The sequence below is a fragment of the Nomascus leucogenys genome, chromosome 10, assembly GCF_006542625.1.
Source record: "Nomascus leucogenys isolate Asia chromosome 10, Asia_NLE_v1, whole genome shotgun sequence".
NCBI classification, from domain to species: Eukaryota; Metazoa; Chordata; class Mammalia; order Primates; family Hylobatidae; genus Nomascus; species Nomascus leucogenys.
This window is the reverse complement of record NC_044390.1, coordinates 54524482-54539549: the sequence shown is the minus strand read 5'-3', so window position 1 is coordinate 54539549 and position 15068 is coordinate 54524482. Positions and strand designations below refer to the sequence as shown.

Below are 15068 nucleotides of genomic sequence, written 5' to 3'. Positions count from 1 at the left end.
TACACAAAACACGGATATTTTTATTCCACATTTAATATACGTAAAAGGGTGCTTTTGTAAATGCAAAGATTAAATCAGACAGCCACTGAATAGTAGTCTTGAAAACATTAGCAAGTTCTTTTAGGTCCAAGGTAGATACTGCAGTTCACTTAGCCAACTTTCTGCATTGAGACATCCTTGCCAGGGATCCTGTCAGTTATGCAAAGATGTGGCATGAGATAATTCCTCTTGCTGTGATGGTTCCTCCTCAATGACAGGTCCCTTATAGTATTTAGGTACAACAAGGTCTTTTGTGCTTGGAATGCCCTTGAAAAAGCTGCCTCACCTGTTAGTGAGGGGAACCCCAAAGAGAAAGGGAGAAGAAGGGCTGGGTGCGGTGGCTCACACCTATCATCCCTGCACTTTGGGAGGCCGAGGTGGGTGGATCATTTGAGGTAAGGAGTTAAGAGACCAGCCTGGTCAACATGGTGAAACTCCACCTCTACTAAGAATACAAAAATTAGCCAGGCATGATGGTGGGCACCTGTATTCCCAGCTACTTGGGAGGCAGAGGTAGGAGAACTGCATGAACCTGGGAGGCGGAGGTTGCAGTGAGCCAAGATCACACCACCGCACTCCAGCCTGTGTGACAGAGCAAGACTCCATCACGAAAATAAAATAAAATAAAATAAATAGAAGAAAGGGAGAGGAAGTAGCTCAGAGTCCATGACTTGCTCTTGCCATGGGAAAAGGCAAGGAAGTTAGTGTCAGAAGGTCAAGTGCAGAGCATCTTCAGCCAACCTGGACAGTGAGGGAGTAGAAGGATGCTTCTCCCTGGACTCACTACTGTGGGCTAAGCAGAAACCAGGATATTCAAGAGCACTGCAGAGGAAGCCGTGACGAGGCAGGTTCACACAGCTGTACAGGAACAGTCTTCCACAGCGACACCTTGTAATAGCCAGGAGCAACAGCAGGAATGCGCTCATCAGACATGTCAGAAGCAAGCCCCTGAGAGACAGGCTATTTAAAGCACAGGGTTACTAAACTTACCCTAATAAGGGATGTGAGGGCTCCAGGGATTAACAGAAAAAGCCAGTGTGACAAAAACAACCACCCTGCTTTGACCCCTATGTTTGCTTTGGGTTCAACAGGCTGGCGGAATTTTTTTTTTTTTTTTTTTTTTGAGACAGAGTCTCACTCTGTTGCCAGGCTGGAGTGCAGTGGCGTGATCTTGGCTCACTGCCATCTTCGCCTTTTGGGTTCAAGCGATTCTCCTGCCTCAGCCTCCCGAGTAGCTGGGACTACAGGCGGGTGCCACCACACCCAGCTAATTTTTGTATTTTTAGTAGAGACGGGGTTTCACCATGTTGACCAGGATGGTCTCGAACTCCTGACCTCGTGATCCACCCGCCTTAGCCTCCCAAAGTGCTGGGATTACAGGCATGAGCCACCGCGCCCAGCCGCTGGCGGAAACTTTTAAAACCCTTTCTCATATATGAACTCATTCAACCATATCAGTTATCTCAGAAGTACCTAGAGATGAGTTTCATAGTTCTGCTTGGCTTTGCACTAAGTCTTGTTTACTCTAAAAGTGAAACCAATTTAAATTGGTTTTGACTAACCTTGACATGTCAAAGATAGGTAGAACAACTCAATTTTTAAATCACATCTTCAAGTAGGGATGGGGATACACAAAGGATACCTGTTCCTGAGAATCCAGTTCTGAGGCCAAGCCCTGGAACCTGGTTTGGGGGAATTCATGAATACAATACTTTAATTGCACTGTACAAACACAACACAGCTGGGACACCAAGGAACGAAAAAAGTCATTAACTGTGAGCATTTTTTTTTTTTTTGAGGCAGAGTCTCGCTTTGTTGCCCGGGCTGGAGTGAAGTGGTGCCATCTGGGCTCACCTCTACCTCTTGGGTTCAAGTGATTCTCATACCTCAGCCTCCTGAGTAGCTGGAATTACAGGTGCACGCCACCATGCCCAGCTAATTTTTGTATTTTTAGCAGAGATGCGGTTTCATCATGTTGATCAGGCTGGTCTGGAACTCCTGACTTCAGGTGATCCACCTGCCTCAGCCTCCCAAAGTGCTGGGATTACAGGCATGAGCCACCACGCCTGGCCAACTGGGAGCATTTTAATAAGCTCATACCCTCTGACCCTGTGGGTATAAGCGTACTGAAATTCACAACTTCTAGAAATTTATCTGAAGGAGGCAATCAGATGTAGACAAATGTGTATGTACAAGGAAGTTCACTGAAGCACTATTTGTAAGAGTGAAAGATTGGAAGCAATGTAAGTGCCTAGCAATAGGGGATACGTAAATAAACTATGATCAATTCCCCACAATGGGAAGGTTATGAATTAGAAGGTGCCACAGGGAGCCTTGTGGGTGCTACAATAATCTAAGCCTCAATGTGAGCGGTGACCTTACTGGTGTATGTACATGTAGAAGTTCACCAAGCTGGCCAGGCGTGGTGGCTCACGCCTGTAATCCCAGCACTTTGGGAGGCAGAAGCAGGTGGATCACCTGAGGTCAGGAGTTCGAGACCAGCCTGGCCAACATGATGAAACTGTCTCTACTAAAAACACAAAAATTAGCTAGGCAGGTGGCGCACGCCTGTAATCCCAGCTGCTCGGGAGGCTGAGGCAGAAGAATCACTTGAACCCAGGAGACAGAGGTTGCAGTGAGCTGAGATGGCGCCATTACACTCCAGCCTAGACAAGAGTGAGATTCTGTCTCAAAAAAAAAAAAAAAGGAAGAAATTCACCAAGCTGTACACTGCTGTAAATTAAACTTCCAAAGTAAATTAAGTGTGCGTGTGTGTGTGTGTGTGTGTGTGATGCTGTCACTAAGAAAACCTGTATTGAGCTAGACACAGTGGCTCACGCCTGCAGTCCTAACTACTGGGAGGCTGAGACGGTTGAACCCAGGAGCTTGAGGCTGCAGTGAGCTACAACTGCGCCACTACACTCTGGCCTGGGTGACAGAGCAAGATCCTGTCTCTTACAACAAAAATGAACCCACAATTGATGGAGAAACGCTCCTAATAAATAATAAAATGCAGTGTATAAACTATATACATTGTGATCTTAATTATACTTTTATTAAAATATACATACTTATGCACAGAGTGCATAGAAAAAATATTGGAAGGAAACCAAAATATTGACAGCAGTTATCTCTGATAGATAGAATGACAGATGATGTTTATTTTCTTCTTACACTTTTTCCTAGATTAGTTCCGCATTTTCTGGCATTCACATGTATTGTTTCCCAGCCATCCTGTCAAGCACTGGGATTGTTCTGATCTCTGGGAGCCTCCAGGACTGACTCCTTACGGCTAATCTAAAGTGAGCTTGTAATCTCCAAAATCCTGATGGTGGCTTTTCTATTAGGCAGACTAATAGATTCGGATATAGGTCCCAACAGTTTGTGTTTTCCTTACTGTCCCAGTTTTATATCATTATTCTTAGTACTAAACAGAGTGACAATGGAGAGTGACATTTGTTGATGACCTACGATGTGTCAGGGTCCATGCTGGGGACTTCACATGAGGACTCCATGAAGCCCCCTTGGACACTCAGGTCCTTGTGTCATCCCCACTTCCCGCCCGCCGCTGATGCTGGGGTGAACCTGCAATTCACTGTGGCTAAGAGAATGCAGTGGAAACCACGCTCTACCCAGCCCAGGCTAAAGCTTTGAGACCTGGAAGTTAACACACAGCCCAGCAATTCTACTCCTAAGAATCTCCCCCAAGAAAACTGAAAACATGGCTGCGTGCAGTGGCTCACACCTGTAATCCCAGCACTTCGAAAGGCTGAGGTGGGCGGATCACTTGAGCTCAGGAGTTTGAGACCAGTGTAGCCAATATGGCAAAACCCTGTCTGTACTAAAAATACAAAAAATTAGGGAGGTGTGGTGGTGGGCGCCTATAGTCTCAGCTATTTGGGAGGCTGAGGTAGGAGAACCTCTTGAACCCGGGAGGTGGAGGTTGCAGTAAGCCGAGATCATGCCACTGCACTCCAGCCTGGGCAACAGAGTGAGACTCTGTCTTAAAAAAAAAAAAAAAAAAAAAAAAGCAAGAAAACTGAAAACAAGGCCGGGCGCGGTGGCTCACGCCTGTAATCCCAGCACTCTGGGAGGCCGAGGCGGGCGGATCACGAGGTCAGGAGATCGAGACCATCCTGGCTAACAGAGTGAAACCCCGTCTCTACTAAAAATACAAAAAAATTAGCCGGGCGACGTGGCGAGCGCCTGTAGTCCCAGCTACTCCGGAGGCTGAGGCAGGAGAATGGCGGGAACCCCCGGGGGGCGGAGCCTGCAGTGAGCCGAGACCGCGCCACTGCACTCCAGCCTGGGAGACAGCGAGACTCTGTCTCAAAAAAAAAAAAAGAAAACTGAAAACATATTCACAGCAAGACGTGTACATGTAAATGTCCATAGCAGCATTGCTCATAATAGCCACGAAGTGCAGACAACCTGCCCCAACCTGGGTTCCCATCCAGCCTTCTTTCTCACCACTCTTGAGTGGGTCTTCTCATATCTGTCCCACAGGGCACCCAAGCATGCAACCAGTGATGTGGTCTTCGTGCCTCAAAGGAGTGACCCAGCCAAAGTCACATGGCTGGATTTGGGGCTGGCTAAAGAGTTCAGCCCATAGCTGGGCACGGTGGCTCATGCCTGTAATCCCAGCACTTTGGGAGGCTGAGGCAGGTGGATCACTTGAGGCCAGGAGTTTGAGACCAGCCTGGCCAACATGGCAAAACCCCATCTCTACTAAAAAAAACAAAAAACAACAACAAAAAAAAAATTAGGCATGGTGGTGTATGCCTGTAATCCCAGCTACTCAGGAGGCTGAGGCAGGAGAATCACTCGAACCTGGGAGGCGGAAGTTGCAGTGAGCTGACAAGACAGTGCAGCACTCCAGCCTGGGTGACAGAGTGAGACACCGTCTGACAAAAAAAAAAAAGAAAAAGAAAAAGTCCAGCCCAGAGCTCAGGGTTCCCACACTCTGAACCAAATATAAGCCATTTCCCCAAAGAGCAGACAGGAGAGAAGGACCAAGGTGCTGATGTCCAAAACCAACTAGGAGGGTGGACCTGAAGGAAAAAAACAACAAACTCACCCTAGCCAATGGAGCTTCCCAGAAACAAAGGTGCAGAGTTGTACCCCAACACAGAAGGCAACATCAAGAGAGTAGCCGGGCGCAGTGGCTCACGCCAGTAATCCCAGCACTTTGGGAGGCTGAAGCAGGCGTATCACTTGAGGTCAGGAGTTTGAGACCAGCCTGGCCAACATGGTGAAATCCCATCTCTAAGAGAACGACAAAAAATTTAGCTGGGCCTGGTGGCAGGCGCCTGTAATCCCAGCTACTCGGGAAGCTGAGGCAGGAGAGTCGCTTAAACCTGGGAGGCAGAGGTTGCAATGGGCCGAGATTGTACCACTGCAATCCAGCCTGGGCAACAGAGCAAGACCCTGTCTCAAAAAATACACACACACACACACACACACACACATAGATATAATTTGACCCTGTGTTAGCAGAGTACTTGCCCCCACTCCCCTAAATGTCCCCATCCCAATCCCCAGAACCTGTAAATATGTCATGGCAAGGGATAATTAAGGGTGCAGGTGAAATTAACATAACTCATCAACTGCTGGATTCTCCTGGTGGCCCCAATGGAGTCACAAGCATCCTTAAATGGGGAAGAAAGAGGTAGAGGAGTCAGAATTAGGAGACAGGGTGTCATGAGAAAGACTCGACAGGCTATTGGTTGTCTGGAAGATGGAGGAAGAGGCCGTGAACCAAGGATGTGGGCAGCCTCTAAGAGCTGGAGAAGACGAGGAAAATTTCTCCCCGAGAGCCTCCGGAAGGAACCAGCTATGCGGACACATTGATGCTAGCCTACAGAGACCCATTCTGTACTTTTGACTTCCAGAATTGTACAGAATAAATTTGTGGAATTTTTTTTTTTTTTTTTGAGTCTCGCTTTTTTTGAGAGTCACCCAGGCTGGAGTGCAGTGTTATGATCTTGGTTCACTGCAACCTCTGCCTCCCGGGTTCAAGCGATTCTCCTGCCTCAGCTTCCCACGTAACTTGAATTACAGGCATGCTCCACCACACCCAGCTAAGTTTTTGTATTTTTAGTAGAGACAAGGTCTCACCACGCTAGCCAGACTAAATTTGTTTTGTTTGACACCACAAAGTTTGTGGTTATTTTTTACAGTGGCAAGAGGAAACTAATACGGCTTTAAAGAAAAAGCTGGCCAGGCACAGGGGCCCACACCTGTAATCCCGGCACTTTGGGAGGCTGAGGTGGGAGGACTGCTTGAGCCTGGGAGTTCAAGACCAGCCTGGGCAACATAGTGAGACCCCATCTCTACAAAAAATAAAAAAATAGCTGGGTGCCTGTAGTCCCAGCTACTCAGGAGGCTGACGTGGGAGGACAGCTTGAGCTCAGGAGGTTTAGGCTGCAGTGAGCTAAGATAGTGCCACTGCACTCCAGCTTCGGCTACAGAGCAAGACTCTGTCTTTAAAAATATAAAGAAAGAAAATTTAAAAGTAAAGAAAAAGTGGATCATTCGGTCCTTTAAGATGTGGCACTGCCCAATTAGAACTTTCCTCGATGCAATGCAATTACAGTCACTGAGGCACTGGATTTTCTAGTTTTATTTAACTAAGACAGAGACTGAAACAGCCACACGTGGCTCCTGGCTACTGTGCTGCCGAACACAGGCCCTCATTACTCAAAAGTGTGGTCCGCGGACCGGCAGTATTAGCATTACCAGGGAGCTCCTTAGGAACACAGGTCCTTGACCAGGTGCAGTGGCTCACACCTATAACCCCAGCACTTTGGGAGGCCAAGGCAGGAGGATCACTTGAGCCCAGGAGTTCAAGACCAGCCTGGGCAACATAGTGAAACCTCATCTCTACAAAAAAATACATTAGCCGGCTATGGTGGTATGTGCTTGTAGTCTCAGGAGGCTGAGGTGGGAGGATCACTTGAGCCTGGGGGAGGTGGAGGCTACAGTGAGCCATGATCGCCTCACCTGGGTGACAAAGTGAGATTGTGTCTCAAAAAAAAAAAAAAAAAAAGAAGAGAAAAGAAATGTAGGCCCTTAGCCTGCACCTCCCCAGCCTGTTAGGCAGAATCTGAATTCCACAAAGACACCCCCAGGGGATTTAGGGGGACGTTAAAATCTGAGACCCCCCACCATGGCTGAGGCCACCATTCACTTACACACAAATGCCTTTGTCTGCAGCACCAGGAGACAAACCCCATCACAGAACTTCTCAGGGTGCCTCCTACACCACACCAGCTTTGTGTGTTTGTTCTTTAATGCCTCAAGGCATACTACTAGCCAAGGAGAGTAACTAACAGCAGCTGTTGAATACTATGGGTCAGACTTTGACCATCTGTTATGGACTGAATTGTGTCACCCACCCATGCCTAAATTCATATGCTGAAGCTCTGACCTCCAACGGGGACTGTATTTGGAGATAGGGCCATTTGGAGGTAATTAAGGTTAAATGAGGTCATAAGCGTGGGGCGATAAGCTGACAAAAGGGGAGGCTGGTTGCGGTGGCTCACGCCTGTAATCCCAGCACTTTGGGAAGAGGAGGTGGGTGGATCACTTGAGGTGAGGAGTTCAAGACCAACCTGGCCAACATGGTGAAACCCCGACTCTACTAAAAAAAAAATACAAAAATTAGCCAGGCGTGGGGGTACGCACCTGTAATCCCAGCTACTCTGGAAGGTGAGGCAGAAGAATCACTTAAACCCGGGAGGCGGAGGTTGCAGTGAGCTGAGATCACGCCACTGCACTCCACCCTGGATGACAGAGCAAGATTCTGTCTCAAAAGAACTGTGAGGCAATTAAACCTCTTTTTCTTTTTCTTTTTTTTTTTTTTTTTGAGACGGAGCTTCACTCTTGTTGCACAGGCTGGAGTGCAATGGCGCAATCTCGGCTCACTGCAACCCCCGCCTCCTGGGTTCAGGTGATTCTCCTGCCTCAGACTCCTGAGTAGCTGGATTTACAGGTGCCCGCCGCCATGCTCGGCTAATTTTTGTAAATTTTTTTAGTAGAGACAGGTTTTCACCCGTTGGCCAGGCTAGCCTTGAACTCCTAACCTCAGGTGATCTGCCCACCTCAGCCTCCCAAACTGCTGGGATTACAGGCGTGAGCCACCGTGCCTGGCCATTAACCTCTTTTGTTATAAATTACCCGTTTCTTTATAGCAATGCAAGATGGCCTAGTACACAGCTCTAGCTGACTAATACACCATCTCACTGAAGCCTTGCAAAACCCAGCTGAGAAAGTCTTTTGATAAAAGCAACAATATTAATAAAAACTGTGACGATTACTGAGTGCCTGCCCAGCATCAGGCAGGTTATAGGCCCATATCGAGGCTCTCTCCTTCACTGTACCCATGTCACAGATGAGGACGTGGAGGTGCAGAAGGGCCATGACACAGAACCCAGGTCTGAGCCACACTTCCAACTTGCTTTCTGCTGCAACCATCTTTTCCGCCTTCTTTCTCATGCACACAATGTACTCTAATTAGATGTAAAGCTTTATTTCCCCTAAAATTTCCACAATTCCCTTCGCAGAGTCCACACTCTTTTGCCTAGGTTTACCACCAACTGCCAAGATAACAATGTAAACTAGACACCAATGAACAGGAAACAGGATCCACTAGTAAGGTGTCATTTTTTTTTTTTGAGACAGAGTCTTGCTCTGTCGCCCAGGCTGGAGTGCAGTGGCATGATCTCGGCTCACTGCAAGCTCTGCTCCCCAGGTTCACGCCATTCTCCTGCCTCAGACTCCCGAGTAGCTGGGATTACAGGCGCCCACCACCTCGCCCGGCTAATTTTTTGTATTTTTAGTAGAGATGGGGTTTCACTGTGTCAGCCAGAATGGTCTCGATCTCCTGACCTCGTGTTCCGCCCCCCTCCGCCTCCCAAAGTGCTGGGATTACAGGCGTGAGCCACTGCGCCTGGCCATAAGACGTCATTTTTAAAAAACTGTCTAGTCCAAAGATCAGTAAACTTTTCCATAAAGGGTCAGAAAGTAAATAGGTTCAGCTTTGCAGGCTGAATGGTTTCTGTTGCAAGGACTCAATCCTGCCCTTACAGTGCTAAAGAAGCCACGGATGATAAACTAATGAGCATGACAGCTGATATAGTTTGCCTGTGTCCTCACCCAAATCTCATCTTGAGCTGTAGTTCCCATAATCCCCATGTGTGGTGGCAGAGACCTGGGGGGAGGTAACTGAATCATGGGGTGGTTCCCCCATGCTATTCTAGTGCTAGTAAGTTCTCACGAGATCTGATGTTTTTATAAGGGGCATCCACTTCACTCAGCTCTCATTCTTCTCCTTCCTGCCGCCATGGGCACAAGGACATGTTTGTTTCCCCATCCGCCATGATTGTATAAGTTTCCTGGGGTCTCCCCAGCCGTGCATAACTGTGAGTCAATGAAACCTCTTTTGTTTATAAATTACCCAGTCTCAGGCAATCTTTTTTTTTTTTTTTTTTTTTTTTTGAGATGGAGTTTCGCTCTTTTTGCTCAGGCTGGAGTGCAATGGCTTGATCTCGGCTCAATACAACCTCTGCCTCCTGGGTTCAAGAGATTCTCCTGCCTCAGCCTCCTGAGTATCCGGGATTACAGGCACCCGTCACCATGCTCAGCTAATTTGTATGTTTTTTAGCAGCAGCAAGATCTCTGCTCACTGCAACCTCTGCCTCCCAGGTTCAAGCAAATCTCGTCTCAGCCTTCCAAGTAGCTGGGATTACAGGTGCGTGCCACCACACCTGGCTAATTTTTGTATTTTTAGTAGAGATGGGGTTTCACCATGTTGGCCAGGCTGGTTTCGAACTTCTGGGATTACAGGCGTGAGCCTCCCTGCCCGGCCCTTTTTATCCTTTTCTTTTTATAGCATGCCTTTTCCTTTTACACAAACAGCATCCGTCTTTCATCAACACAGGAAAACATCAGGAGGCTTGTCAAATATTTCATAAACTCAAATTTGGTAAAGAAGGAGATAATGAAATGGTTGAAATGAAAAGAAAATGCCTTGCTAATGACAGCTTCGCTGGCTTTTCAAATCTAACCACTTCAGAGAGCGGATCTCATTATCCAATATCGCACTGCTGCTGTTCTGAGGAGTCTCAGAGAGCCTGAGAGGGGTCTTTGCTCTAACTACCAAGAGAACGAGGCCAGTCGCAGCAGCTCACGCCTGTAACCCCAGAACTTTGGGAGGCTGAGGTGGGCGGATCACCTGAGGTCAGGAGTTTGAGACTAGCCTGGCCAACATGGAGAAACCCCATCTCTACTAAAAATACCAACATTATCCAGGCCTGGTGGCGGGTGCCTGTAATCCCAGCTACTTGGGAGGCCGAGGCAAGAAAATCGCTTGAACCCAGGAGGCGGAGGCTGCAGTGAGCTGAGATCGTGCCACTGCACTCCAGCCTGGGTGACAGAGTCTCAAAAAAAAAAAAGAAAGAAAGAAAGAAAAAGAAAGAAAGAAAGAGAAAGAAAATTGGGTTTTGGTCAATTAACCACCACACTTGAAAATGGGAGGGAAGATTTCTAGCAAATTTAAAAAATGTATTTGTGTATCTTTGTTAAAATGCAGGCCACAAGGGTACAGATGATTCCCTGAGTGGCTCTGGGAGGGAAGGGACACCTTGGGATTCTCCATCACACCCTGGCTCAGCAGTTGGCTAATTTTTCTGGTAAGGGGCCAAGTAGGTGACATTTTCCATTCTGCAGGCCATATGGTCTCTGTGCCACTACTCCACTTTGCAGTTGTAGTATGGAGGTTGCTAAAGCAATTGTAGGTAATATACACACAAAGGGGTGTGCCCAGATTCTAATACAACTTTTTTTTGAGATGGAGTTTCACTCTTGTGGCCCAGGCTGGAGTGCAATGGCACGATCTCGGTTCATCGCAACCTCTGCTTCCCAGGTTCAACTGATTCTCCTGCCTCAGCCTCCCTAGTAGCTGGGATTACAGGCCTGTGCCACCACACTTGGCTAATTTTGCATTTTTAGTAGAGACAGGATTTCTCCATGTTGGTCAGGCTGGTCTCGAACTCCCAACCTCAGGTGATCTGCCCACCTTGGCCTCCCAAAGTGCTAGGATTACAGGCGTGAGCCACTGTGCCCGGTCCCAATACAACTTTTTCTTTTGGAGACAGTCTAGCTCTGTCGCCCAGGCTGGAGTCCAGTGGAAAAATCTCGGCTCACTGCAACCTCCACCTCCCGTGTTCAAGCAATTATCCTGCCTCAGCCTCCTGAGTAGCTTGGACTACAAGTGTGCAGCACCACACCCGGCTAATTTTTGTATTTTTAGTAGAGAAAGGATTTTGCCACAGCAGTCAGGCTAATCTTGAACTCCTGACCTCAAGGGATCCACCTGGCTCAGCTTCCCAAAGTGTGGGAATTACGGTTGTGAGCCACCGTGCCCGGCTCCAATAAAACTTTATTTACAAAAACGAGCCGTGGGCCAGACGTGCCCTCTGGGCTGTAGTTTGCTGACTCCTGCCCTAGAGCAGATGTACATGAAGGGCAATGAGAAGCCCGTGCAAAAATACGTTCTCCTTCAATGTGCAATGGTGGAGGAAGCAAAATGGGTTCCAACATGAACTCCAAGTGAACACTCCCAGGGTAGGTGCTGTACACTGTGGTCTTCTCTGCATTCACCACCCACAGCTTATCACTTCGGCAGTGACTCCCAGCCTGTAGCCTTGTTTTCTAATACACAAAATCTGAACACAAACCAAGTGCCCATCAACTGGGGACTGGTTAAATTAATCATGGCATGTCTTTACAATGGCGTATTTGCAGTTATTAAGAATCATATTGTGATTGAGCATGGTGGCTCATGCCTGTAATCCCAGCACTTTGGGAAGCCGAGGTGGGTGGGTCACTTGAGGGCAGAAGTTTGAGACCAGCCTGGCCAACATGGTGAAACCCTGTCTCCACTAAAAATACAAAAATTAGCTGGGCAGGCACCTGTAATCCCAGCTATTCAGGAGGCTGAGGCATGAGAATTGCCTGAACCTGGGAGGTGGAGGTTGCAGTGAACCAAGATCACGCCACCACACTCCAGCCTGGGCGAGAGTGAGACTGTCTCAAACAAACAAACAAACAAGAATGATATTGTGGTTCATGCCTGTAATCCCAGAAATTCTGGAGGCCAAGGTGGGAGGTTCGTTGAGCCGAGCAGTTTGAGCAACACAGGGAGACCCTGTCTCTACCAAAAAATAAAAATAAAGAAATAATTAGCCTGTGGTACATGCCTGTGGTCCCAGGTTCTTGGGAGACTGAGGTGGGAGGATCGTGGCTACAGTGAGCTGTCATCACGCCACCACACTCCAGCCTTGGCAACAGAGTGAGACCCTATCTTTTTTTTTTTTTTTGAGACAGAGTCTCACTCTGTCACCCAGGCTGCAGTGCAGTGGCGCGATCATGGCTCATTGCAACCTCCACCTCCCAAGTTCAAGAGATTCTCCTGCCTCAGCCTCCTGAGTAGCTGGGATTACAGGCGTGCGCCACCACACCCGGCTAATTGTTGTATTTTTAGTAGAGACGGGGTTTCATCGAACTCCTGACCTCGTGATCCGCCCGCCTTGGCCTCCCAAAGTGCTGGGATTACAGGCGTGAGCCACCGCGCCTGGCCAAGTGAGACTCTGTCTTTAAAAAAAGAAAAAAAAAAAGTTATTTTAGAAAACAACATATTGGAGGATACGGAAGTATGGTTACAGTATCAGGTGAGAAAACCACGCTGGAAGATACTAAGATAACACTGCCAAAAGAAAACATAAGCACCACACCTAGATGATTATGCACAGAAGAAAGGTTGGAAGGATATGTACCTAGGGTGATGGTCTCGGAGAATGTGATTATGGGTGATTTATTTTTCCTCTTCTAGCAAATATACATTTGATAAGTTTTCTTCAATGAATATGCATTAGTAGTTTAAAAAAATTTTTTTTTGAGACAGGGATCTCACTGTGTCACTCAGGCTGAAGTGCACCACTTGGCTCACTGCAACCTCTGCCTCCCGAGTTCAAGCGATTCCTCTACCTCAGTCTCCTGAGTAGCTGGGACTACAGGCACGTGCCACTATGCCCAGCTAATATATGTATGTTTAGTAGAGACAGGGTTTCACCATATTGGCCAGGCTGGTATTGAACTCCTGGCCTCAAGTGATCCACCCACCTCAGCCTCCTAAAGTGCTGGGATTACAGGCATGGGCACCGTACCAGGTCTAAAAAATTTTTTCAAGCAAAGTAAAACAAACAAAAGCAACTTAAAGCCACACCAATGGGCCAGGCGCGGTGGCTCAAGCCTGTAATCCCAGCACTTTGGGAGACCGAGGCGGGCGGATCACGAGGTCAGGAGATCGAGACCGTCCTGGCTAACATGGTGAAACCCCGTCTCTACTAAAAAATACAAAAAATTAGCCGGGCGTGGTGGCGGGCGCCTGTAATCCCAGCTACTTGGAGAGGCTGAGGCAGGAGAATGGTGTGAACCCAGGAGGCGGAGCTTGCAGTGAGCCGAGATCACGCCACTGCACTCCAGCCTGGGCGACAGAGCAAGACTCCGTCTCAACAACAACAACAAAAAAAGCCACACCAATGGTATTTAAGGATATTACGGACCCCTCCTCCATGGTTATCTGCCCCAAGGAAGCTAACACCACAATAGAAGCCAATGAAGATCACAACCCTGGTGCCAGGGGCAACCCTGATCACAGTGGACAAAATATAATCCAAGTCCAGTAAGAAGGTGGCTAAGGACGATTTACTGACACTGCACTGTAAGTAAAAATGGGAACTGTAACACCTCCTAGCAACACAGCAAGTGTAAAGAAAATGATGCTGAAATGAACACAGCAGAACTCATCCTTCCTTATCCACTCTCAAAACATACATACAGGATACAGAAAATGCTGTATGGGGATGGTGAAGACAGGAAAAGGTTTACCAGGCTGGAAATTGTTTGCCTTTTTTTTTTTTTTTTTTTGAGATGGAGTTTTGGTTCTTGTCGCCTAGGCTGGAGTGCAACAGCGTGATTTCGGCTCACTGCAACCTCCGCGTCCCGGGTTCGAGTGATTATCCTGCCTCAGCCTCCTGAGTAGCTGGGATTACAGGCACGCGCCACCACGCCTGGCTAATTTTTGTATTTTTTAGTAGAGATGGGGTTTTGTCATGTTGGCCAGGTTGGTCTCAAACTCCTGACCTCAGGTGACCTGCCCGCCTTGGCCTCCCAAAATGCTGGGATTACAGGATGTGAGCCACTCACTGCACCCAGTCTGTTTGTAACTTTTTTTTTTTTGAGACAGAGGATCTTGCTCTGTCACCCAGGCTGGAGTGCAGTGGCGCGATCTCAGCTCACTGCGACCTCCACCTCCCAGGTTTTTAAGCAATTCTCTGCCTCAGCCTCCTGAGTAGCTGGGATTACAGGGGGCATGCCACCACACCCAGCTGATTTTTGCATTTTTAGTAGAGACGGGGGTTTCACCATCTTGTCCAGGCTGGTCTTGAACTCCTGACCTCGTGATCCACCTGCCTTGGCCTCCCAAAGTGCTGGGAGCCACCGTGCTAGCCTCTGTTTGCAATTTTTAAAAATGCTGTCATCAGCCTTTAATGGTGCGTGTGCAGACTGCACAAAGAAAAGTGGATGAGAAGACAGAAAACGCACACAGTGATGATACCCACAGCAACAGGTGCTCTCAGGCACTCAGCCGCATTCCAGATCACTGAAACTTACAACAAACTTAGGCACACCCAACTTGCAGGCCCATTTTAGAGATGTGGAAACTGAGGCTTTGAGAGGGGAAAGCAATTAGCCAAGGTCCCACTCAGAATGAGCTGAGATGGGATTTGAACTCACACCTAACTGACCCAGAACATTAGTGCTTAAACACTGTGAGACACTAGGCACCCAAACTTCAAACTCTGATAACCTCTGGGGCCAGTGAAGTTCTTGAAAAGCTTCCTTAAGAGACACAACCATGAGATTCTATTTTTAAAATGTACAGCAGCCACCAACCAGCCTGAAAA

General features: G+C 47.9%; 1 protein-coding gene across 1 annotated transcript in view; it reads right to left on the bottom strand.

Moving 5' to 3' along the window:
• SMIM7 (small integral membrane protein 7) overlaps positions 1-15068 on the bottom strand; it is a 31186-nt gene continuing 16118 nt past the window's right edge. Inside the window, exon 6 of the transcript XR_001116376.2 lies at positions 1-987. The gene's annotated coding sequence lies outside the window, so the exon portion shown is untranslated. The remainder of the gene's footprint in view (positions 988-15068) is intronic.